The sequence below is a fragment of the Protopterus annectens genome, chromosome 16.part0, assembly GCF_019279795.1.
Source record: "Protopterus annectens isolate FY-2018-M chromosome 16.part0, PAN1.0, whole genome shotgun sequence".
NCBI lineage: Eukaryota > Metazoa > Chordata > Ceratodontiformes > Protopteridae > Protopterus > Protopterus annectens.
Genome location: NC_056750.1, coordinates 576,476,255 through 576,501,117, shown reverse-complemented (window position 1 = coordinate 576,501,117; position 24,863 = coordinate 576,476,255). Strand labels below are relative to the sequence as shown.

Sequence of the window (24,863 nt, the reverse complement as noted above, 5' to 3'; positions counted from 1 at the left end):
TGGATGTGCTCAACAGACCTCTAAGATGCGTACTACCACATAAAGATGGACAGAGCATCAAGGAGTCATTTATGCTTCCGGCTGGGAGTGAGTCATTATCTCTGCCCTTTGGCCTCACTACAGCCCCCAGAGTGTTCACCAAATGCATGGCAGTAGTAATGCCTCACCTGAGACGTATGGGATTCCAAGTGTTTCCATATCTGGACAACTGGCTCCAAACTTCCCCCACCAAGCATCTACTTTTACAGGCCAGGGACACTACACTGGAGATTTGCGCTCAGTTAGGCATCACAGTGAATTTTTCAAAATCTACCTTGTTGCCTTGTCAGCATATTACATTCATAGGAGCAGACCTATATGCAGTTTCCATGATAGCTCGTCTTCCACCTGACAAAGTTTCGGTCCTCAGACAACAAATAGTCAACCTACTTCCCAAGAGCAAAGTAAAAGCAAAAGTGCTTCTAACACTCCTTGGAACCATGGAATCATCCATAACTCTAGTCCCTCTAGCCAGGATGCACATGCTAATCCTTCAGTGGCTTCTGTTTGCTCAATAGTCTCTTCAAGAACTTCCTATGTCCCATCAGATAAAGATAACAGATTCATGCAAGAGAGATCTGCTCTGGAGGCTTCAGTCTGATCATGTGACCATTGGAAGACCCTTCGTTTCACAACAACCTGTTGTTACTGTGACCACAGATGCTTCTCAGATGGGGTGGGGGGCATTATCTGGGAAGAACAGTCCAAGGCACATGTCAAGAATATGAGGCTCAGTTGCACATCAGTGTTCTAAAGATGACAGCAGTGCTTCTGGCGTTGCAAGCACTTCAGGACTCTCTCCCACTAGGAACGATTGCAGTCCAGTCAGACAACATGTTCCTAGTCTGGTACATAAACAGGGAGGAACCAAATCATACCCCCTTTTTTGAGAAGCCCTGAAATTTTGGCAATGGGCAATCTCTTCCCAATGTTTTCTGGTAGCAATGCATATCCCAGGGAAATCTGTGATAGCCGACAAGCACAGCAGGGCGATTTTATTGCCCCATGAGTGGTCTCTGAAACAGAGCATAGCACAAAAGATTTTCCGAACTTGGGGCCAGCCTTGCTGCGATCTGTTTGCAACCCCCCTGAATGCCAAATGCAGCAACTACAATGCCCTAGTCCCCCCAGTGGGGGAGACACCGAGAGACGCACTCATCCACGATTGGCCCTTAGGACTACTATATGCCTTTTCTCCATTACCATACCAAAAGTCATTTAGAAAGCCAAAGACTTGGGAAGCAGGCTAATTCTCATTGCCCCATATTGACCTCATCAGATTTGGTTCCTCTTCCTCTGGCCTCATCTTCAGGAGAAGCTGTGGGCTCTGGACCTAGTTCCACACCTTTTGACTCATGTCAGGAGCACTTCATCTGTCTCTCCAGGCCCTCAATTTGACAGCTTGGCTGCTCCACTTCCAAGCATAGTCAGGCTTCAAAATTTTACTCCAGTAGTTAAACATATTTTGGTCTCTTCTCATAAGGTGTCAACCAGAAAATTATATTCCAGCAAATGGAAGAGGTTCTCCTACTGGGCAAGGGAGAGACACATCAATCCTTTCTATGCTTCTATTGGTTCAATATTAGAAGTTCTTGCAGAACTTTTCCAGCAAGGCTCTGCTGCAGCTACAATCAAGGTTCAGTTAGCTGCAATTTCTAATTATTGTATCTGTAAATACACTCCTAATCTAATGTCACACAGGCTGTGTAAAGCATTTTTAAAAAGAACTTGTTTGTTGAGACTGCCATAAAAGGACCTCTCTCACCTTGGGATCTAAATTTCGTTCTTATTTACCTAACTTTACCCCCTTTTTAACCTGCTTCTTCGTGCGATTTAAAATTAATGTCTTGAAAGACCATTTTTTTAGTGGCTATTACTTCTGCACGAAGAGTCTCGGAGTTGCAAGTTCTATCAATCAAGCCACCATATCTAATTTTTCACAAGGACAAGGAGTTTTTTTTGAGAACTAATCCATCTTTTGTGGCAAAAGTCTGCTCGCAAACTAATCTCAACCAGTCTACTGAACTCCCAGTTTTCTCTCCTAATCATACCAACAAGGCAGAATACAAACTACATCAGTTGGATGTACACAGACAATTGAGATTTTATCTAGAGAGAGACTTCAGGAAAACAGACCAGCTATTTATTTCCTTTTCTTAAGCAAAGCAAGGCAAGGCAAGGCAGTCTCAAAAGTTACACTGTCTAATTGGCTTTCCAGTTGTATTATCTTTATTTTTATTTTATTTATTTTACATTTGTTGACCGGGCTAGTCCAACTGGATATTTTTCCATTTTCAGCAGAGGCCCGGGGAGAAAAGCTCCACATATAGACAAAAGGAGATACATCATGAGGACAAATGACATAATACACATTATTACCTATATCTAAAAACAGGAAAAGAAAGTGATAGAACATGGAAAAAGGAAATGTAATAAGTTAACCAAAAGCACAGGACTTAACTTTCTAGCGAAACTAAGTAACATAATGTTGAACATTCTAACATGTTTTAATACCAAGGAGGGAGTATAAGATTAAAGAAAGAGAAGCAACAATAGAGAGAGAGCAGATATAAATAGACATATACTAGTTAGAGAGAGATTCAGGGCCATAAAGATGAAAGATGACGAGGAGCAGTCTGTAAGGTAGAAAAAGAAAGGTAAGGGAGGAAGCAGGAGGGCCAGAAGAGTAGGGAGAGAAACGTGAGATTAATAGATGGAAATTATTTTAGTCAGGATTAGAACAGGGACACATCCAGTGGCTTTTAAGGTAAATTCTGAGTTTTTGTTTAAACAAAACAGTGGAGGCAATGGAAGTAAGTTCAGAAGGAAGTTGATTCCAGTGTTTTCCAATGGTATTTGAAAAAAGGGAATCACCTGCTAGGTTTTTAGATTTGGTTAAGGTAACTAGCAGTTTGCTAGATGAACGGACGGAGGGAGTTTAGATTAGAGTAGGGGGTGAAGAGGTTGGAGAGTATAGGTGTGTTGTGAGGTTGGTAAAATGCTCTATGGACAAATGTGAGTTGGGAAAGAAGTAACATGTTTGATAGTTCAAGCCAGTTAAGTTGCTGCAGATTCAGACAGTGGTGCGTTCTGAAAGGTTTACCAGTAACAGATCTAGCTATATTATTGTACGTGGTAGATAGTTTAGATAGAATATTTTTCTTGAGGTTAGTATAGATAGGTGAAGCGTAGAGAAGAGTAGAAATAAGATGAGAGTGGGCAAGGGTAGCTTTGGCTGAAGAGGTTAAGAAAGTTTTAATTCTATAGAGAGAGCCGAGTTTTCTGTTCACAGATTTAATGGTATTATTGATATGACAATCAAAGGTAAGGTTGTTGTCAATCGTGACACCTAGTAGTTTGGTAGTAAGGTCAGGTGATATAGTAGTTCCATTGTTAGATAGGATAGTAAAGTCTAATGTAGGGGATCTGGTAGTAGGCTTAAAGAGTAAAAGTTTGTTTTTTTAGCATTTAGAAGTAGGCATCGTTTTGAGAACCAGGTTTCAACTTTGGAGAAAACAGCTTGAGTATTGATTTGAAGTTCAGAGATGGATTTAGCAGAGCAAATTAATGTGGAGTCGTCAGAGTACTGTATACAAGTGGCCTGGGGAATCGCTGCTTGTAAGTCATTTATAAAGAGGGAGAAAAGAAGTGGTCCAAGAATAGAACCTTGGGGGACCCCAAGTGAGATAGGGAGAAGGGATGAGAGTTTGTTATCCCAAAGAACGGCTTGTTTCCTGTTTGTAAGATAGGAATTAAACCAGTGGACAGCCTTAGATTCTAAGGAGAGAGATTCAAGAATTTTCAAGAGAATGGAGTGGTTAACCATATCAAAGGCCTTAGACAGGTCAATAAAGAGAGCTGAAGACAGGATGTTGTTATTACGATTCTTATTGATATGGTCTGTAAAAGTGAGGAGAGCGGTGGTTGTGCTATTTATATACACTTCAAACAATAGTAGTTTACCTTTCAGAGTCAAAAGCCATTCAACTAGAGCTCTAGCAACATCCTCTGCTTTCCAAGCTAGATTATCTGTGGATAGTATTTGTGCAGCTGCTACATGGGCTAGACTCCATACATTTATTACTCATTATAAAGTAGATTTGGCCTCCAGGGACAGAGCTTCTTTGTGTCCACAGTGCTCAAAGGTGTACTCCCATGAGCCCCCAAGGAAGATGGTGCTGGGGACGCTGTCCCATCCAGTAAGAAAGAAGGTGAGAAGGACAACATAACATAAAGAAGTTATGTACCTACCATAACGTTCCATGTTTGTCATCCTCTCACCCTTCTTACTTACGCCCCCCCCCCTTCCCCCAACAAAGGCTCCTAGAGGATCCAGATAACAGATTTCTTTCCTTCTACTGACAAGAGTTCCTAAAAAAGTATACATACATGTATGAACAGCAGCAAACAAGATCTGGGGATTACTCCAATGCATCACGGTATAGATATTCAGCCATGAGCCAAGTGAAAGGCTTTGAGCTAGTGTATCTGGCTGAGTTGGAGCTGAGGATCGGCTCAGAACCCATCCAGTAAGAAAGAAGGGCGAGAGGACAACAAACATGGAACATTATGGTAGGTGTACATAACTTCTTTTTATAACACATGTACAGTTGCTTAACAAAAAGCCATATCAAAAGAAGAGCTTGATATTCATGGCCTTAAAGATGTAGACAAACAGCATAACACAAAATGTTTATCTATCCAACAGAACATATGGATTAGAGATTTAAAACAAAAAGGACAAAAATAAATGATCAGTTTCACAGTAGGTGGCAATAAAGAACAGGAAAGTTAGAGTTTAGGTGTCTTTTGGCATGTCTTTAAAAGATACTGTGGGAATAGCAGGACAGGGCTGACTGATGCAGCAACAAATCTGTAAGCTGCTTTTAGTTGCACAGCCCATAGATATTTAAAGAATTAAGATCTACTGGCCACAGTGTTCTTAATAAAGCTCTACACTTTAATAGGGGCTGTCCTGTTATGGCCAATGGAGGGATGCTATAACCTGTGTTAGGAGTAAGAAACAAGTGGCTCAAAAAATAACTCTGCTGTACCCCTGCTATCCTGGTAGTAATATCTAAAATAAGCAGCAGAGCGACAAAAGAGTGACTTTCAACTGATATAAATATTTTTTCTCTGCATTTTCTCCTGTGACTGCTAGTTTTGCCGAAAAAGCGATTTCTGGCATTTCTGAGCTTGAAAAACCTTCCTTGCTGCATACTAAACAGTTTTTTTGCTGTTATCACTTTTTAAAGTTGTTTAAGTCATTTTTGTGCTGTTTAGCTGTTGTAGGCTGCACGCTAAAGTGTGCTAGCCTGTTGTAAACATTTAAAGTGTTTTTTGTGAAAGTTTAGTGTATCTTCTGCCAAAAAAAGAAGAAAAAAAAAAACAACAACAAAAATATTCTTGTTTCCCGCCTTTCCTAAGCTAGTCTAGTCCAGTTTTCAGGTTCTGCTGAATTCAGGACTATGGTATAAGTTCATGTGTTGCCCATATCCTTACTTGGATAGGAGGAAGTTTCTCTGTTCACCAGTGAGAGTGGGGAGCTTTGAGCAGCCTATCTGTCCCTGGAGGAGGGGTCTCAGCCCAGCAACTAGTAGTTTATTGGCCGTTTTGGACTAATTCCTATCTCTTTCATCTCCCTGCCTTAAAACCCACATTTTCACGGTTTTGTGCACCGTGAAGTGCTGGTTAGCTAGGATTAAACTATTCCAGGCTCCACAAAGTCTGCTCTTCAATTTTTCCCTTAAAACTAGTCAAACTCTCAAATAAAGCACTCTAACTTTCCTTTTACATGCCAGCACTTGCTCCAAGCTCTCAGTAAGCACTAATAAATGCTAACACTACACCTCCCCTTTACAATACAGTAGTACAAGGCTCCCTATTCGTCCATACCGGACAATCAGTAAATCAATTCATTTACCCATACAGGCATGTCCAAAGGGCAGTTTCAGGTATACTCTCCAGTCCAGCTGGTGAATCTGGAAATCTTGAGGCAATGTTACAATTGCCTCATCTACACAGACAAACCCGCTCCTCCTTCCAACAAATACAAACGTATGTGAGAGATGCAACTATACAGCCAAACTGGAGGCCAAGCTCTCTCAACCCAAGGCTGGAACAGCCAGTCAGGAGGAGAAGGGAAACACTTGCACCACACTTCCAGTCTCACATACACCAGTCATATATGCACCAGCAAACAACACACATAAATACAAGAAAACATACTCGGAGGCTCTAAATAAAAATCTGCCTAAGCAGCAGAGACCTCCAAAGCAGTCATCCAAGCAACCTCCACCCTCAAACAACAACCACGTATCACATACTTCACAAAGTCAGTGTGCCATGCAACCACAGGCCTTAAGGCTTAACAACACACCCAATACACTAGTAATAGGTGACTCTATTGTCAGGCACACTGACGTTCCACTCACTAGACTGAACAAGGAGAAGGTTACTGTAAGCTGCCTGTCGGGTGCCAGGATCCGCCACATAACACAAGCACTCAGATCACTCCAAAACAAGTACAAATATGACTCTCTCATTGTACATGTTGGTATGAACGACCTGAAATGTACCTAGGTACCTCCCTGGACTACATGAAAAGAGACATAGAGGAGCTCTCTGATCATGTAACCCAGGCCGGTATGACCCTGACCCTGAGTAGCATTTTGCCCTCACCAAGGATGATGCCACAGTACAAAGAAAAAATGATCAGTTTTAACAATTGGCTAAGCTATTGGTGTCATTCAAAGGGGATCCAGTGTATGTCAGCCTGGGACGACATGCTCGACAAGCCACGCTGCTTCACCAGAGATGGCTTCCACCTGTCACCCTTAAGCTTTCGAATACTGGCCAAGGCTCTTGCCACCCCATAGTGCCTTTTTTAAGCAAGGCTCAAAAGACAAACCCACCTCCCTAAACAACACAAATAACCAAAAACTGAGGGTAATGCTACTCAATGCCAGAAGTCTAAACCTCAATATGCATGCACTTGAGGCACTCCTTAGCATGGAGAAAATCGATATTTGTGCAGTAACAGAAACCTGGTTCAAGGCTCCAGAGAGCACCCCAGCACTACCAGGCTACAACTCATACCATACCTTTCACAACACGTGGCCTTGGAGACCATCCATGTGCAACTAACGGTGTGCAAAGCTGCTTTTTAGATTGTAGCTTGCTACAGATCACCTACCTTGTCTCAGGACCCCCACTCAGCATTCCAGAGAACATTGGAAAATATAAAGGTCCTACCAAACACCATGATATTGGGAGATTTCAACTACCCAAACATTGACTGGGATAACTACTCAAGTACAAACTCCTTTGCCCAATGCTTCCTAGAGTTTATAAATTCAAACGCCCTGGAACTGCTGGTCAATACACCCACAACAGGTGACAACATATTGGACTTGATCATCACCAACATGGGGGATCAGTGCTCCACACCAGAGGTAAACCCCTCGCTGGTAAGATCAGATCATAAACTAATCACACTGGACATCCACATCCCGATTCCACCCCCGGTCAAGGAAACCACTGTGAAAAACTTTTCAAAAGCCAATTTCTCACTTCTCAAGACCGAGGTGGAAAGTTTCCAAGCCCCCTTGTTAAAGGATAATGCTGCCCAAACTGCAGAATCCTTTACAAATGCATTCTATGAGCACCTACAGGAATGCATGGATTGAGCCATCCCAAGTAAAACCAAGACTCTCCTCCAAAAAGAGGAAACCAGTCTGGTGGTCCCCAGCCATAAATAAGCTATACAACAGGAGGAGAAAACTATTACATGATAGAGCAAAATCCCAAAAAGGATAGGCATCACTGATCAATATTAGCAAGAAACTGCGATCCCTCATAAAATCATCCAAGGTCAGTTTCGAAAGAAAAATTGCCAAAGACTCTAAAGATAATCACAACGCCTTCTTTAACTATGTAAGAATCTAGGTGGCAACTCTCAGATATGCTCTGAGCTGGTGCAAAATGGCAAAAAATACACTGAACCAACTGACATTGCCAACATCCTGGCTGACAGGTTCAGTGCAAACTTTACCCCTCCCCTCACCCCCAAAAGGGCCCGTGTCCATCTCAGAAGAATGCAAAGACCCAGACATCACAGACAAGCAGGTAAAAACAGCCCTCTCCAAAGCTAAAAACACAGCATCAATGGGACCAGATGGTATCCCAGGCTGCGTCTTACACGAGCTCCAAAATGAAGTAATCCCTCACCTAAATTCACTGTTCAAACTCAGCCTTACCACAGGCTCTGTACCCAAAGAATGGTGTACAGCAACAGTCATCCCGCTCCACAAAGGTGGTGCCACAACAGAAGCTGGGAACTATCGCCCTATAAGCCTGACTAGCCAGGTCTGCAAGGCTATGGAGCGAATCATCATGGAGCTCATAAACAGAGACATTGGAAATCTCCAGATACTGGACCCTACCCAATTTGGCTTTGTTAAAGGCAGATCATGCCTCCTAAACCTAGTTGACTTCTTTGAAACAGTTACCAAGGCCTTAGATGAAAGAAAGGTAGTCCACACAGCCTACCTGGACCTTGCTAAGGCCTTCAACACCATTCCCCACTCTGGCATCATAGATAAGCTCACCAGCTTGAACATTAACCCCTATGTCACGAGATGGGTTGCCAGCTGGCTCACAGATAGAACACACATGGTCAGAGTTGCGGGTGCCATGTCCGACTCTCAACCAGTTACAAGTGACGTCCCACAGGGCTCGGTCCTGGGACCCCTCCTGTTTGGTATATACTTCTCTGAGGTACAGAATAGCATGGGAGGACTATGGCTAACCAAGTTTGCAGATGGCTGCAAACTGGGGGCCATAATCTTCTCTCCGGCTGACACAGATATCTTCCAGAAAGGTCTCACGGAGACAGATACCTGGTGTCAGAACCATGGCCTCAAGCTAAATGCTAAAAGATGCATAATCATCCCCTTTGGGAAAAACAAAGTGCCCATGAATTATCACATAGGTGTTAATCCACTAAGTATGGAAGATAGGTTCATAGGTTAATACTAAGCTAACTGCCCTTGCGAGCCATTTTAAGCCTAGCCAATTATCCCTTGTGAGACTCAAACCCTACACCTTGTGTTTGTAAGGCAAATACCTTAACCATTAGGCCACCCTCCCAACCTTTTGTAATTAAGGACTTGGGGACCCAGGTAGATAGCAACCTCTCCTTTGATAATCATATTGCCAAAGTGGTTAGAAATTCCTTCTATGTAGCCCACCTAATCACGAAAGGGTTCACATCTAGATCAAGAGAGGTCATTGTGCCCCTCTACTCATCACTCATTAGGCCCATAACAGAGTACAATGCCCCATTTGAAATGTACCTTACTTGACACCTGCAACAGCTGGAAAGATCACAGAAGTACCTCACCAAGAGGATCATTGGCCTCAAACAGATGCCCTATGCAGCTCGACTAAAGAAACTCCAGCTCTACACAGTTGTGTACTGCCTGCTCAGAGGTGATCTCTGCCTAACGTATAAGGCCATGTCCAACCCAGAGTTAATGGACATGCTCCACCTCAAGAAAATCAAATCTCTTAGAGCCACATGCTTCAGTGAATTAAACCTCAACACAACAATAAACAGGACATGCTGGAGGGATAGATTCCTGTCCCAGAGACTTCCCTCATTCTGGAATAGAATCCCAGTTCATGTTAGGCAAAGCCCCTGACTGACACTCTTCAAGAGAAATCTTGACGAGTGGATGGGAAATCGTAAATTCACTCCTGGGATCACTTCAATGGCCCTGCTAGACAGAGGCCCAGGAAACTAATTTAAAAGGGAGGCGAAAGCCAACACATTCTGGCTAGGCTTATAAATGCCCTTGGGCAGATAGCCTAGTACCTACCTATGAACCTATAAAAATTGTTGGATAAATTCCAGTCTAGTTCAGTTATTTTAATTAAAAATATGCAAACCAGTAGCAGATGTGGCAGAAGGTTGCTGGATTTGTTTTTTCACAGAAAGGCATAGTGGGTGAATGTGCTGATTAAGACGTCTACCTTGGAGTGGCTGTATGCTTAAAAATAATGCAGAATTCAGGAACACACGAGAAACAGTGTTGATTTAATATGACATCTATAGCTTATCCTTTAGGGTGGTAGAAATTTTAGAAAGGCAGTGTATGCTAAATCCTTATCTGTTATCAGAATTTGTTTCCTAAGTAGTAATACCGCAGATCTGAAAGCACAGCTAAAGGCATACATGTGTATACATCAGAATCATAATGTACAATACAGAATTAATCATGTGAAATTGGTAACCATACTGCACCTCAAAAATGGCAAATAAAATCTATAACATGTTACCAAACCGCAGAGATGTGGTCTTTATAATCTCACAAATCCTGGACCCCAAAGTTCGCTAACATTATACAAACAAAAAGAGATACAATGTACTTCATTCGTTATATCTAATGAATTCAATAAAAAAGAAGGGACTATAACTGAATAACACAACGGATATTCTTAATTTGAAGCTATAGTGGTGTGTGGCATGTAGTGCACCCAGCTATAAAATATGCTGTAAAATTTTCTGAAAGCTGCAGAAATAAAAATAGAAATAAACTATGCATATTCTCAAATCACTGCATTTCTTTAAACCCCTTACACATTTCCTTGGAATTTCTGTTCAAGCAGCTCTTTCTGTTAGGCATTTTTAGAGCTGAATCTCACATCACCTTCAAGCCAGCTGGTTTAGACTGCTCTGAATCCAAAGCTCAGTACAGGTTATGATATCTGAAAAAACACAGCAGTCCCTCCTTAAGGACATGCACAGGAAATGCAGTAGGTCCAACCACTTAACGTTCTTCATATGGTCTCAAAACACAACCACAACAATGTTAGTATGTACTAGAAACATTCAAGTATTACAGAGATATATCCTATGAGGTAAATGATCTTACCTGATGACAGTATATAAATGATGAGCATTGATTATTGGTTTGGAAAATAAACTCATTTAAGATTTCATATTGGGAGCTGGAGTTACTTTGTGTTTCACAGAAGTGCACTCTGTTACCTACTAATTATACAAACATATTAAGCACCATTTGCATGGTTGTAAAATGGTCTCACTTAGGATTTAATTTTAAGATGACAACAACAATTAGATTCAAGTTATAAAACAATAACGACACAGACTTTTCATCAACTAAACAGTGTGCCATCTTGAAATATCGTACATGGAGGAGAGCATACCAATTTAGAAACTTGTTTTGTAGTCTTGGCAAAGCTGCATTAAATCAATCATGATTCATCATTTCAACTTTGGACTGCACAGTACAATGTATGCATTACACCTTGAGTTTGGTTTCCCATTACTGAATTAATGGGAACATCTCAAGTCTTGAAGAGATCTAATACACATCACAGATGCATATGGAAGGTTGCAATGATACATTTCTGAGAGGGCAAGCGGTACTGCAAAATGTAGGATTTTACTGAACCAGGCCAGTTATGAAGAGGCAGGGAAATCATTTGCTCCATCAGTGACCTACGTTCAGAAGAAGGCTTGAGCAGCAGGTTGGGGTTGCTAGGAGGATATAGGATGAAATGGCTGATAGCCAACTTTCTTGTCTCGGGGAAGGATTTTAGATCTTCATAACCTCAGTGGCCACTGGTGGAGAGTGGGGGCCTCACAGAACATCTCAGGGTAAGCAAGTGGCAGATATGATGTCCTGACATCATTGTAGCCCCTCCCATAGCTAAAATCAGTGAACAGTTGCCATTGAAGTGATGGCCCTTCACTCTAAGGATGCAACTGCCTCTTGCATCCCTTCACTTCCCAGATATAACACTGAGTTACAATGAGGAAGACTTCCCTGCAAAGTATCTGGGACCCAAATGGTGAACATTATGTCTGTGTTACTTGGCTGGTGGAATAGAAGAATTTGGGGTAAAGTGGATGAAATCAACAGGAGTAACATCCACAGGCTGTATGCCAGTTTGGGTGGGTAGAGGACAGGGGTTGCATAGTTAAAAAAGAATGTAGGATTTTACCAGCAAGGATCACATATTATGTTGTAACTGCGTGACATCTATAATTTTATGACTTCACAGTGTATTCATAATTCTTGAGTTTAAAGACAAGACAGACATACAAACCATAAGTTTAAAGGTCCTTGGCATCTTTGGCTTTCTCCTGAGAGATAAGCTTGACTGATCATGACAATGCGCACATGCATAGCACAGCAGCAGACTGCAAGACAGCAACCAGGGCTTAGAAAAACACAAGGAGGAGCTTAAAAATGCTCCTCCTATATCTGATACTGTTGGCAGCAAATGTTTTGGTATGTGTTGCATCCATTAATCACTTTTTTATTGAATCCATTAATCACTGTTAGTTGGGAGTGTTATATTATCACCCAGTTTTACACTACCTTCTGCATTTTTCTTTTGACAGTCTGTAACTTGCTGGCCTGTGTTTTCTGACTGAATTACTTATATTTGCTTTGTATAGCTTTTAACAATTAAAATACTGATCCTCTCATAATTTTCAAGGCAGTACAAAACCTGAGGTGGAAGGATCTGGTGAATAAGCAAGAATGCAAAGTACTCAGCTGTGACCGATTTCAAAATAGGGCAAATAGCAATTTATGATTGAATAAATTTAAACCTTTCAGAGTGTTTTGAATCCAAAACTGAGAAACTTTTTTTGCTTATAACATACATCAAATACAACACATTCTTAAACTGTTACTCTTTCTGCTGAGACCCAGAGCAACACCCTTAACTACTTATAGGATACTGGAAATATTATTCATATCACAAATATGTCTTTGAAGATTACCTGGTATGTAATTTGTATGAGAGGTTAAAGTAAGCAAGCAATAATGCCTGACAGGGTGTGCAGCAGAGGGCCTCTACGAGTCTATATCATTTAATCGAACTCTTATTTTAGCGAATACCTCTGTGTCAAACCATTTCTATCAAACGTCCTATTTATCAGACTCTTCAATTATTGAACCTCCTGTTATCGAATTATTTTTGTTGGCCAACACTGGGAAAGTAATGTCCGTAGTAGAAAGTACTGCCTAAACCCTACCCACCATGCCACAATCTGTGAAAGTTATATTCATACAGACGGCAGCATGACTATTCATAGTGTATTCCTAGTCTACCATTTTCGTCAACTTAGTGTGATCTCGGGGTTGGTATATGTAATTTCTGGGGGGTGTGGGAGGTGCAGGGGAGCATAGACCCTAAAAAATGAAGGAGAAACAGTGATTGTATGCTACCCTGCAAAACAAAGGAGAAACAATAATTGTATGCCCCACTGCAAAATGAAAGAGAAATAGTGCTGCAATTTTTAATTACTGTTGATATGCCCACTTTTGAGCAGACTGGTCTGCAAGGTACTATAGATATAAAATCTCGAGAAAATGTTAAAATTAAAAGTTATAGTATTGTGACTTTTTATTTTTATTTAAGTATTTTTTTTTAAAGAATTGTAAAATTTCAAATATTAAATTAATATCTGAACTTTTTAAGTGTTCCCATTTTATAGGTTAGAGCAATACATGATTCAGTTGAGAAAGACTGTAGTATTCTTTTCTAACATCTTCAAAGCCTATTAATGTTTTTTAGCTGACAGAGTTAATTTCTACTTCATTGCATGCCATGGATATATGCTTACGTGTTTAAAAGCTGTTGACCAACAACATTTCGACCAATGGCAGTTTGATAAATAGAACATTTGATTAATAAGTGTTTTGCTCAAAAATGTTCGACAAAAAGGTACTCACTAAAATGAAAGTTCGATGAAATTATATAGACCCGGACTCTACACTCCTGGAAGGTCATTAATTACACATTAACACACACCCTGGTGGGCATTATTGTGCTTAGAAAATGGACTCTCTGCAAAATTCTTGTGTTTTACTTAATTTTTTTTTTTTAAGTACTGTATTCATTTTTTTATATATTTTTGATGTAAAATAGATCCTCCTGCTAATGTTTCAAACTTGTAGTATATGTTAATGGTGATGGAAGAAGCATTTTATATCAAAAATATATAAAAACATATGTTGAGGTAAGAGGTCGAGAGGCATGCCTCTTGACCTCTTAGAACAAGAAATCTATACAAAGCCATAAATAATGAGGGAAGAAAGGCCTAAATATGGGGGCAATTTTTAAATATTGCTTTTACAAACATAGAAACTTGATAGAATAACAGGTTTTGTATTAGCATGCATTTTCTGAAGGGAATGAAGTCTGAAATTCAAATGTCTGTCATTATTTTCTGACTATAATTTTCAATACTTTGCCAGCGATTTACCAGAAAACTAAAATTTTATGAGGACCGTACCAAAAATATAAGGCAAAAATCTGGGCATTCAGCAAAAATCTGTAGAGCTGAGAGGTATGTCGAGAGGTATGCAGACCTTTTAACTACTGCTGCTGCTGCCAGTGATATCAGTAACTCTTCAGTGTCTCTCTCTCTCTCTCTCTCTCTCTCTCTCTCACACACACACACACACACACACACACTTTGTTATTTTAAGTTTCGTTTCTTTTTCATTTTACACTCGCTAAACAGCAAAAGCAATGCTTAGCGAATGTAAAATAATGGCACGATCAATCTCACTTTTCACTCTCTCTCTCATGCACATACACACAGTCTGCTTTCTTACACACATTCATTCACACACACACAGAAATACAAACACACTCTTATACATACATACACACCTATACACTTTTTCTGTTTATTTTTTTGCATTTGCTAAACAGCAAAAGAGCTGTTTAGTGAGTGTAAAATTGATGCAGTCAATCTTGCTTTCATACACGCAGACATAAACACACACACACACTTTTTTTTTTTTTTTACATTTTACACTCACTAAACAGCAGAAGCTCTGCATAGTGAGTGTAAAATAATGGTGGCCATTAGTTTTCCTTTTGTCAGAGTGGCGGGCTAATTTTTCAGTAGGCATTATTTGTACATTAATACGCTGCTGAAGAACATTCATTCTCCAATCAGGGTGCTAATGTTTAGTTTGCCCATTCTCTAAAATTATTTAATATATATGTAAATGGTAAAATAAAAAAAAAATCTTCACATTCCAAACATCGCACCACTATTGCTCTTCTGTATCCTTAATGGAAGATTTTATACAAGTACTTATCCCAGATGGAAACATTTATCAGGTATTATTCCTTCTTCTTCAGCACAGCTTTACATTGAAAGCATGTCAACCTACAAATCCAAGGTATGCTTAATCCATCCCTGGTCTTACAGCCACATACATTTCTGCTTACCAAGTTAGACTTATAATTTTCTCCATATCATACTACTCTTCCAAGTGTTCACTTCTGGCAGTTCCTTTTCCACTGCTTAGCTATCTAATTCACAGTCCTCACCATCTTCGTGTTAGGCCACATCAAAAGACACAATCACCATGGAACTCCATCTTCCTCATGTTTCTTCTTCCACATCTAAAATATCTCAGTCAAGGACTGAACCTCAGGAAACTCTCAGGACATATGCTGATAGTCCAAGTGCAATGTTTCTCATCTTCAGCAACTGCATTCGTGGGTTAGTCTTCCTCACTTTAGCTCACCAATAGTTTTATACAATCTGTGTAAGATCTTTAAATGTAGATGAAATGCTGTCCATTTTCTCCTCAGCATCTTGAATACTTGCAACTCCTCATTGTATTTCTGGACTTCTCCGTACTTGTGTCTGTCCATGAACTATGCCTGAGGCTGTCAAGGTACTACCAAACACTTTCCATCTTAAATCCCTATAAATTCTGCATTTGCTTCCCTTACTTAGCCTTACTGACCCTTTCCACGAATATCCTATTTTGCCTTCCAGCTCATCTCATGTTTACTCCTTGATGTATTTTCTCCCTGTGCCATCCTTATCAAATATTCAAGATACTGCCATGGATCCAACCACAACTCCTTCATAAAGCTAACAAGTTATGTAAAAGTCTCTCTCTCGCTCTCTCTCTCTGAAGATAGAATTCAGATATCTCTTATAAACCATTTATTTTTCATACTCATATTGTCCCTCCACTCATAGCCCAGCCAATTCCTGCATAAATTCACTCTGCAAAGCCACACTATATCCCCTGAATTCCCAAGGATCTCTCACATCCTTTCCAACTTGTTATGAAGTTACATGGATCCATTTAACCTTCTACCCTTGCCTTCTCTAAACAAGATCTTTCCCTTAAGTTCTGTTGCCACACAGTTATAAATAACACCACATACTTCATGAAATCTGACAGGTTGGTGGCAAAGCACGAAGCATCAGAGACTATCCATGTGCAACTAACCGTGGGTAAAACTGCCTTCCAGTTTATAGCCTACTACAGACCACCCTCCCAAACCCAGGAACCCCACTCGGCCTTCCTGAGAACACTGGAAAATATGAAGGTCTCTCCAAACACCATTATATTGGGCGACTTCAACTACCCAAACATAGACTGGGAGAATTACTCTAGCTCCAACACCCTAGCCCAAAGGTTCCTTGAATTTATAAACTCAAATGCTATGGAACAACTTGTTACCACTCCCACAAGAGGGGAAACATACTGGACCTGATCATCACCAACATGGGGACTCTATGCTCCAGACCAGAAGTGTATCCCTCACTGGTAAGATTAGACCATAAACTAATCTCACTGGATATTCACATCCCGACCCCACCCCCTGCCCAGAAAACCACAGTGAAAAACTTCTCTAAAGCAAATTTTACACTCCTCAAAACTGAGGTGGAATCCTTCAAAGCCCCCGGGCCTGTGGAAAATATGGCCCAGACTGCAGAATCCTTTATAAACGCATTCTATGAACACCTTCAGGAATGCATGGATCATGCAATCCCAAATAAAACCAAGACCCAATCCTCCAAAGGCAGACGTCCTGTCTGGTGGACCCCAGCCATAAACAAACTATACAATAGAAGGAGGAAGCTACTAAATGATAGAGCAAAATCCCAAAAAGGGAAGGCATCACTGATCAGTATTAGCAAAAAACTACGGGCACACATAAAATTGTCTAAGGCCAGCTTCGAGAGAAAAATTGCACAGGACACTAAGGATAATCACAAGGCTTTCTTTAATTATGTTAGGAACCTGGGTGATAATTCCCAGATATGCTCAGAATTAGTCCAAAATGACAAAAAATACACCGAACCCACAGACATTGCCAACATACTAGCTGACAGGTTCAGTGCAAACTTCTCCTCCCCCTCCCCACCAAAAGGGCAAATATCTATCCCAGCAGAGTGCTGCCCCCCTGACATCTCAGATGCTCAGGTAAGAGCCGCCCTCTCCAAAGCAAAAAACACAGCATCAATGGGACCAGACGGTGTCCCGGGCTGCATCCTACATGAACTCCAAGAAGAGCTAAACCCAAACATAAAACTACTGTTCAATCTCAGCCTTACTACAGTATATGTGCCCAAAGAGTGGCGTACAGCAACAGTTGTCCCTCTCCATAAAGGTGGTGCCTCAACGGATCCTGGAAACTATCGCCCCATAAGCCTGACTAGCTTGGTCTGCAAAGCTATGGAAAGGATCATCATGGACCTCATAAATAAAGATATTGGGGACCTACAAACACTCGATCCTACCCAGTTCGGCTTTGTTAAGGGCAGATCCTGCCTCTTAAACCTGGTTGATTTCTTTGAAACAGTCACCAAGGCCATTGACGAGGGGAAGGTGGTCCACACAGCCTACCTGGACCTCTCAAAAGCCTTCGATACAATACCCCACTCGGGCATTATAGATAAGCTCACCAGCTTAAATATAAACCCCTATGTCACTAGATGGATTGCAAATTGGCTCAAGGACAGAACCCACATGGTTAGAATTGCTGGAGCCATGTCAGACTCCAAACCAGTTACAAGTGGTGTCCCACAAGGCTCAGTCCTGGGACCTCTCTTGCTCGGTATATATTTCTCGGAGGTACAGGCCAACATGGAAGGACTGTGGCTGACCAAGTTCGCAGATGACTGCAAACTGGGCGCCATAATCGACTCTCCAGCCGACACAAGCATCTTCCAAAAGGGCCTCATAGAAACAGACAACTGGTGCCAAAGCCATGGCCTCAAGCTAAATGCCAAAAAGTGTATAGTCATCCCTTTGGCAAAAACAAAGTGCCCACAAATTACCACATAGGTGGTAATCCATTAAGTACAGAAGAAGTAATTAGGGACCTGGGGACCCAAGTTGATAGCAATCTCTCATTTGACGACCACGTGGCCAAAGTGGTTAGAAAAACATTTTATATAGCCCACCTAATCATGAAGGGATTCACATCTAGATCAGGGGACGTCATCATGCCTCTTTACTCATCCCTCATCAGGCCCATAATTGAGTACAATGCCCCTTTTGGGATGTACCTTACCAGACACCTGCAGCAACTGGAAAGACCCCAAAAGTACCTCACCAAGAGGATCAAAGGGCTCAAACAGATGCCATATGCTGCCCGGTTAAAGAAATTCCAGCTCTACTCAGTGGCATACCGCCTGTTCAGAGGCAATCTGTGCCTGACATATAAAGCCATGTCCAACCCGGAATTAATGAACATGCTGCACCTCAGAAAATCCAAATCCCATCGAGCTACACGCTTGAGAGACTTGAACCTCAGCACTGAAATAAATAGGACATGCTGGAGGGACAGATTCATAACCCAGAGGCTCCCTTCACCCTGGAATAAAATCCCAGTCCAGGTTAGGCAGAGTCCCTCATTGACTCTCTTCAAGAGGAATCTTGATGAGTGGATGGGAGATCGTAGGTTTACCCTGGGTATCACTTCTGTGTCACTGTTAGACAGAGGGCACAGTATACTAACCTTGAAAAAGGGCATAGCAAAATAAATTTAAAATGGGTGGCGAAAGCCAAACACATTCTGGCTAGGCTTATAAATGCCCTAGGGCAGATAGCCTAGTATGAACCTATGAACCTATGTCCTTACAACCTCCAAATCCAAGTACTATAGGCTTTTTACTTGACCCCTTACCTACTGCACATAAGGTTGTCAGTTACCTCTTGCAAATCTCCCAATTATAACTGGAGAAAAACAGAGTACTACTGACACCATAATCGTATCTGCTGTTTGTCTTCTTTTGTACTATTTAACTGCTTCACCAGATATAGTGCCCATGGATTTTGTTTTCAAGTTCCCCGTCATTCCTGTCTACATTCTCCATCACTGAAACAAACACTTCACCATCCTCCCTAAATAATTTACATTCTTTTAGTACCATCAGTAATGTCCAAAGGAATAATTAACCTCTCTTATGCCCATTATGATTGAGTTAGTTATCAGGTACCATATCCCAAATTCACTGCCAAAACCTATAAAGTTCTCCAGAATCCAAATAGGTGTCTTTCTAACTTCATCAACAAAAGCATCATATACAGTTATCCATACTGAGATGCAGAATATATCTACCCTTCCTTATAGGCTCTGTGATGAATTTTTCTGTGATCTGTCTTAACATTTCCATATGCAAAAGCAAAACAACAGAGGAAAGAAGACACAACCCACTTCCTGAAGCTTAGGATAGCACTTGTGCTAAAAGTACCAACCAAAATAAATTTCCATTTTTTTCTTGGAACATGCAATCCCAAAGCAGGCATGTATAAATCACAGAAGTTTGAAACACCTTCCCAGAATTCATTTTTACCTTTGTTTTGAATATGTAATCTCAAACCAATTTTAAAATCTTTTTCTGTATCAAATAACCCCCCACCCTCTGCCAACTTGCACACCTTCCTTTATTCCCACTCTGCAGAATTTATTAACAAACTAATGGAAATTGTTCTTGTAAGCATTCATTCCTGCTCCAAACTATGCAAGTATTGATGCTAATGTCCCAAACTCGTTTAGCATCATATTTGTCAGTTGCACTGTTCAAAACTGTGTGCTCCCCACTCTGACTTGGGAGATATAATCACCACTTGCTTTCTCAATGAATGTGTTACACTCCCCTTTATCAAAGCATCAATAAACAACATCTTCAGTTCTTTAACGTCTTGATTCCTGCAGCTTGCTAATGATAATTAAGTATATATTCATCCATTCCATGCCTTCCAAAATGTTCAAGTACTTGACCTCTTGGGTCTCTCTCTCTCTCTCTCGCTGTCTGCATTGTGCTTAGATGTTGCCCTGTAATAACTGTATTTGTAGATATAGTCACATTCCATGCACATTTCTTCTCCTCTCTCCATCATCTTTCAGTTTGCCCTTTTTGGCATTAATACAACCCTTAAAAGATCTCTGAAAGCAGCACAACAAAAGTCTTCAGATTTACTAAACATTTCTCCATGCATCTCTTTAAACCTCTCCACTCTACAGACTTCCTTGCTGTTCTACACAAGCCCCTTCTTACTGTTTTTCTGTCAGCCCAGCATCCCTCTTCTTACCTAGCTCATCTACAACCTTTTGCATCACTGACCAGAAGGATAACGCAGAACTCTGAAATACACCCAACACCAATGACTTCAGTCTCCAGCAAGCATGACTTCTGTAGTCAAAATAATATTTATGCTGTACAAACTGTTCACTGTGAGGGAGAGAGTGGTAAAGCTCAAAATTTGAATTCTTCTCCTAATGCATTATATGAAATTATTTTAGAGCCACTGAGTTATGCAAATGTTAATACTTACAATTAGTGCAGAGTGGGACTTCCAATTAGCATAGAAATATGAATATGTATTTTTGTATTAAAAATTAGGAACAGTTATGATTTTCTTAACTTGCAATTTCAAAGTTGTTATTATGCCTTTGTGACTTGCTTTAATGTATCCTAGGAATTAACTATATAGAAAAAGTGTTTGCCATATTCAGGTTAATAAAAAAACGTACACATTTTAAAACGGTTATGTTGATGGGTTAGGGAGTACTGATGTTTGTTAACTGTGAGCCATACTTTTTTGCATTAAGAGAGTTTAGACACATTATATGCTATTAACTGGGTACTTATTATTGTATTATGCATTTCTGAAGACCAATTTCTGTTCTTATTATTTTATAGTTGTCCGTTGCACTGTGAAGTCATATACTTACGCGGTAACATAGACATTTTCAGTGCATCTCTCAGTGTCTGTGTGGTACCAATTTTGCACACCAGTTTGACAATCAAAATTACTTCATATCTAACTCTGTATATCTATAGATAGCTCATTACTCTAAAATACATATGGTTGACTCTCAAATCAAGTTGTTCCATTTGTCAAAAGCAGAGGTATATAATTAAAACAGGTGCACCCTGCTACAAGACTGAACTTCAGTTCAGAAAAGGAAAAACTTCCTTATCCCACTGTTTACCAGTCTTGCACTAAATTCCTTTACCTGCACTCACGTGCTGGTACTCTTGGATGTAAAGAAACATCCATTCACAAAAAAGCTGTCACAGGTTTGCATTAGACACCCTGCTCTGTCCACACAACAGTCAAAACACTAATGCATACATGCTCAAACTGTCAAACAATCAACATAATCCTTCAGTACCATATAATGTATCGATTAAAAAAGAATCCACGAAATGAGCCAATGATGCCTATCTTGACTAAGCTTCATTTTGATAATAAGCAAACATATCTATGAGTCTTTTTATAGAAGGGCAAGCCTCAGTACCACAGAACATACATGTACACAAACTCTGAGAGTGCACAGTATTACAGAAGAGGAACAAAGTGAGGAAACACAGCACTATGTCTTTCTCACTCTTCAATTCTAGCTGCTGTGAAAAGACACTAATGATCTTTCAGTGACAATGTTTTCAGCATTAAATAGTCAGATAGATCGGTTGGGCTCTCCATACATACACGTGTATGTATGTATAAATATATATATATATATATATATATATATATGGATTATATATACTGCGGTGGTGGTGCTGCGGAAGCGTTCGATTCTCAGCTACAGCGTCTTCTGTGTGGAGACATGCGTGAATGGGTGTACCTTCGTTGAAGGTTGTGCGTCAGGGACAGCAACTTGGCACGTAAGAATCTACTGCCAATCATTAGTGGACCGGAGTTCCACTGTGGCGACCCCTAACCGGGAAAAGCCGAAAGACACAACATATATAGATATGGATTACCTTCATTTTATTGACAACTCATTTCACTGACAACCAAATTAGCAAGACCAATTCACTGAAAGTTCATTTCACTGACAACTCATTTCACTGAAACTCATTTCATCGACAGTTATATATGGCATGTTCCCTACTGTAGTGCCATCCTAGAGTTAGAATATATAGTAGGGCGGTGAGGGGCACAGCCCCCCACATACTTTGGTTGTATATTGTTTTCTGCAAAACAGTTATTCATTGCACTTGTAATTATCCATCTGTATAGTTTAAAACATTTATAATTTTTGAGACTTTGCCCCCACACCCCCCAATGTGGGGGGCTGTGCCCCCCCCTTACTGTATATTCTAACTGCAGGATTGCACTACAGTGGGGAACAGGCCATATATAACTGATAACGAAATGAGTTTCAGTGAAATTAAATTTCAGTGACTTGGTCTTGCTGATTTGGTTGTCAGTGAAATGAGCTGTCAATGAAATTAAGGTAACCTATAAATATATATATATATATATATATATATATATATATATATATAAGGTTTATATATGTATAGCATTGTATCTGAGTGCGATGAATTTCAGTCTGAAACAGAGGATGGAATTTTCAAATTACTGTGAACATCCTTTTTTATCCTCTTGTGAGTTCTGTACCTAAGGACATATTTATGTTAGGCAGACACTGCAGGAGGACTGAGGCTACATAGGCTGTGGTATAGTAAATGTCATAATGAAGAATATGTTGTACCTTACTGACTTAACAGCTATTTACTTTGCGAAATGAAGAATTTTGACTGACATGCTTGGACCAATGGCATTTTGTAGTTATTAGTGTGCCAAGACTAGCATATGTGTAGGCATACTAATGTAGGTGTGTGTGTGTGTGTGTGTGTGTGTGTGTGTGTGTGTGTGTGTGTGTGTGTTAGAAACAGATAAGTTATCTGCTGCATGTGGGTCAAAGCCTGGAAGATATAGCAAAAAATACAACCAATATGCATGAAAAGAATACATTTGAAGGTATGCCTTTTTATAAATGCTTAGTTTTGTTTTCTCCACAGGCAGGCACTTAATGATTTACACAACCGTGTTCTTAAAACTATTGCATTACCCTTATTTTGCAACAGAAAGGTATGTTCTAGCCTAAAACACAGCATTTATACTTAAGTAACTGATGATGTTGAAAGTATGTAGTCATCACCAGTGCTTTTTTAAGATACATAAAAAGGCTAACTTTTTATTTTTATGTTCTTATAAATACTGGAATAATTGTCAGTTTACGAGCATTTATAGCATTTTGCAGTGGTTGGTGGTACATTATTTGATGTGAGTGATACTGATTAAAATGACATTGTTTAACTATCACACTTCCTTATATTACACCTGCAATTATACTTCTAATTGCTATGCTTACAGAGTGCTACGGGGTGAAATTTGATAAAAAAATGATATTGTGAACCCCCCCCATACAAACAGTGAAATATACTATAAAAGGAATTGTGTGGCTGTTGGAAGTGAAGCGAGAAAATAAATTGTTCCACAGAAAAGAGTAGATTGAAAAATTGTTTTTTTAACATTTCATGTCCCTGTTATTGGAATCTGTTTTAGTCAAATCCAGTTTTTAGGAAGTGGTACCGTATCTCAGTATTTGGAGTCTGCAGTGTATAAAAATATATCCTGAAGATCTTTGCTAGCTAGGTCAACACATTAAATTAAGACTAATATTACTGCAAATGAGCTATTCAGTTGCTAAATAATGTTCTGAATGTTGAACTACAGCTTTGTTTTTGGAAAAACTATGTAACTGCATCACGTCAAACCACCTATTTTAGCCCCATGGATTGTCATACCAAAGTGGCTTTAAATGCGGCATTTTCTTTACCTCAGTAGCTGTCTTACAGAAGAAGAAGCTCATGCAACAAATAGACCTGAGAACACCACGAACAAAGTACACATATAGATCATGTGTACTGTACTTACAGAAAGATATATGCACACACATATACCTACCATATATCCATACACACATCTTGTATGCGATATATATAAATAAATACTATATATATGCTTAGTATAGTCAGCATGTATCATGGTCTGAAATTCAGTACCCCATTCACAAAAGAACAGGATTTTAAGGTGGAATCTTGAAAGGATACATACATATATTCCTACATAACTGCATTACATTTGTGTTGACTGACTTTTCAATGATTAGATAAAGTATGCAATGCCTGAAGTCACACTAAAGCAAACGTCCTTGCCTCTACTTTTGCACCATATATTTTCTGATGTGTGGACTCTGTGGTGTTACAGAAAGCCTTCTAGTATGAAAGCAAATGGAGGTAGCTTGAAGGATATTCCATTTATGTGTTATAACATACAACAGCTCATTAACTCTCCTAACACAGGCATTGTAGAAGAGCTCTCTGAAATAGTTTGTTGTGCTTTTTAAATGTCAGGGCTTTAACTAAGTACGCCAAATGATGACTTGAGAATAACTTGCTTATTTTATAAAACTAGAGTTCTTGTGTGTTCAGGTTTGTGGAACATATACTGAAGTGGTTACATTGAAGGTGTTTTTTTGTTCAGTACCTTTCATTAAAATTAAGTTTTGTCAGATGAGAAGCAGCTAATTAGTAGTTTGAATTATTTTAACACTTTCACATTTTAAATAACTTGAAAAGTGATTGAGGTTGAATGTTAAATGCTTAGGTATTATCTAAAATTGTGCCTTTTGTT

The 24,863-nt window shown here is 39.9% G+C and overlaps 1 protein-coding gene across 2 annotated transcripts in view; it reads right to left on the bottom strand.

The window, feature by feature from the left end:
• The window catches only part of COL5A1 (collagen type V alpha 1 chain), a 1,013,097-nt gene that overhangs the window by 14,014 nt on the left and 974,220 nt on the right, over positions 1 to 24,863 (bottom strand). The gene's annotated exons all lie outside the window — the stretch shown is intronic.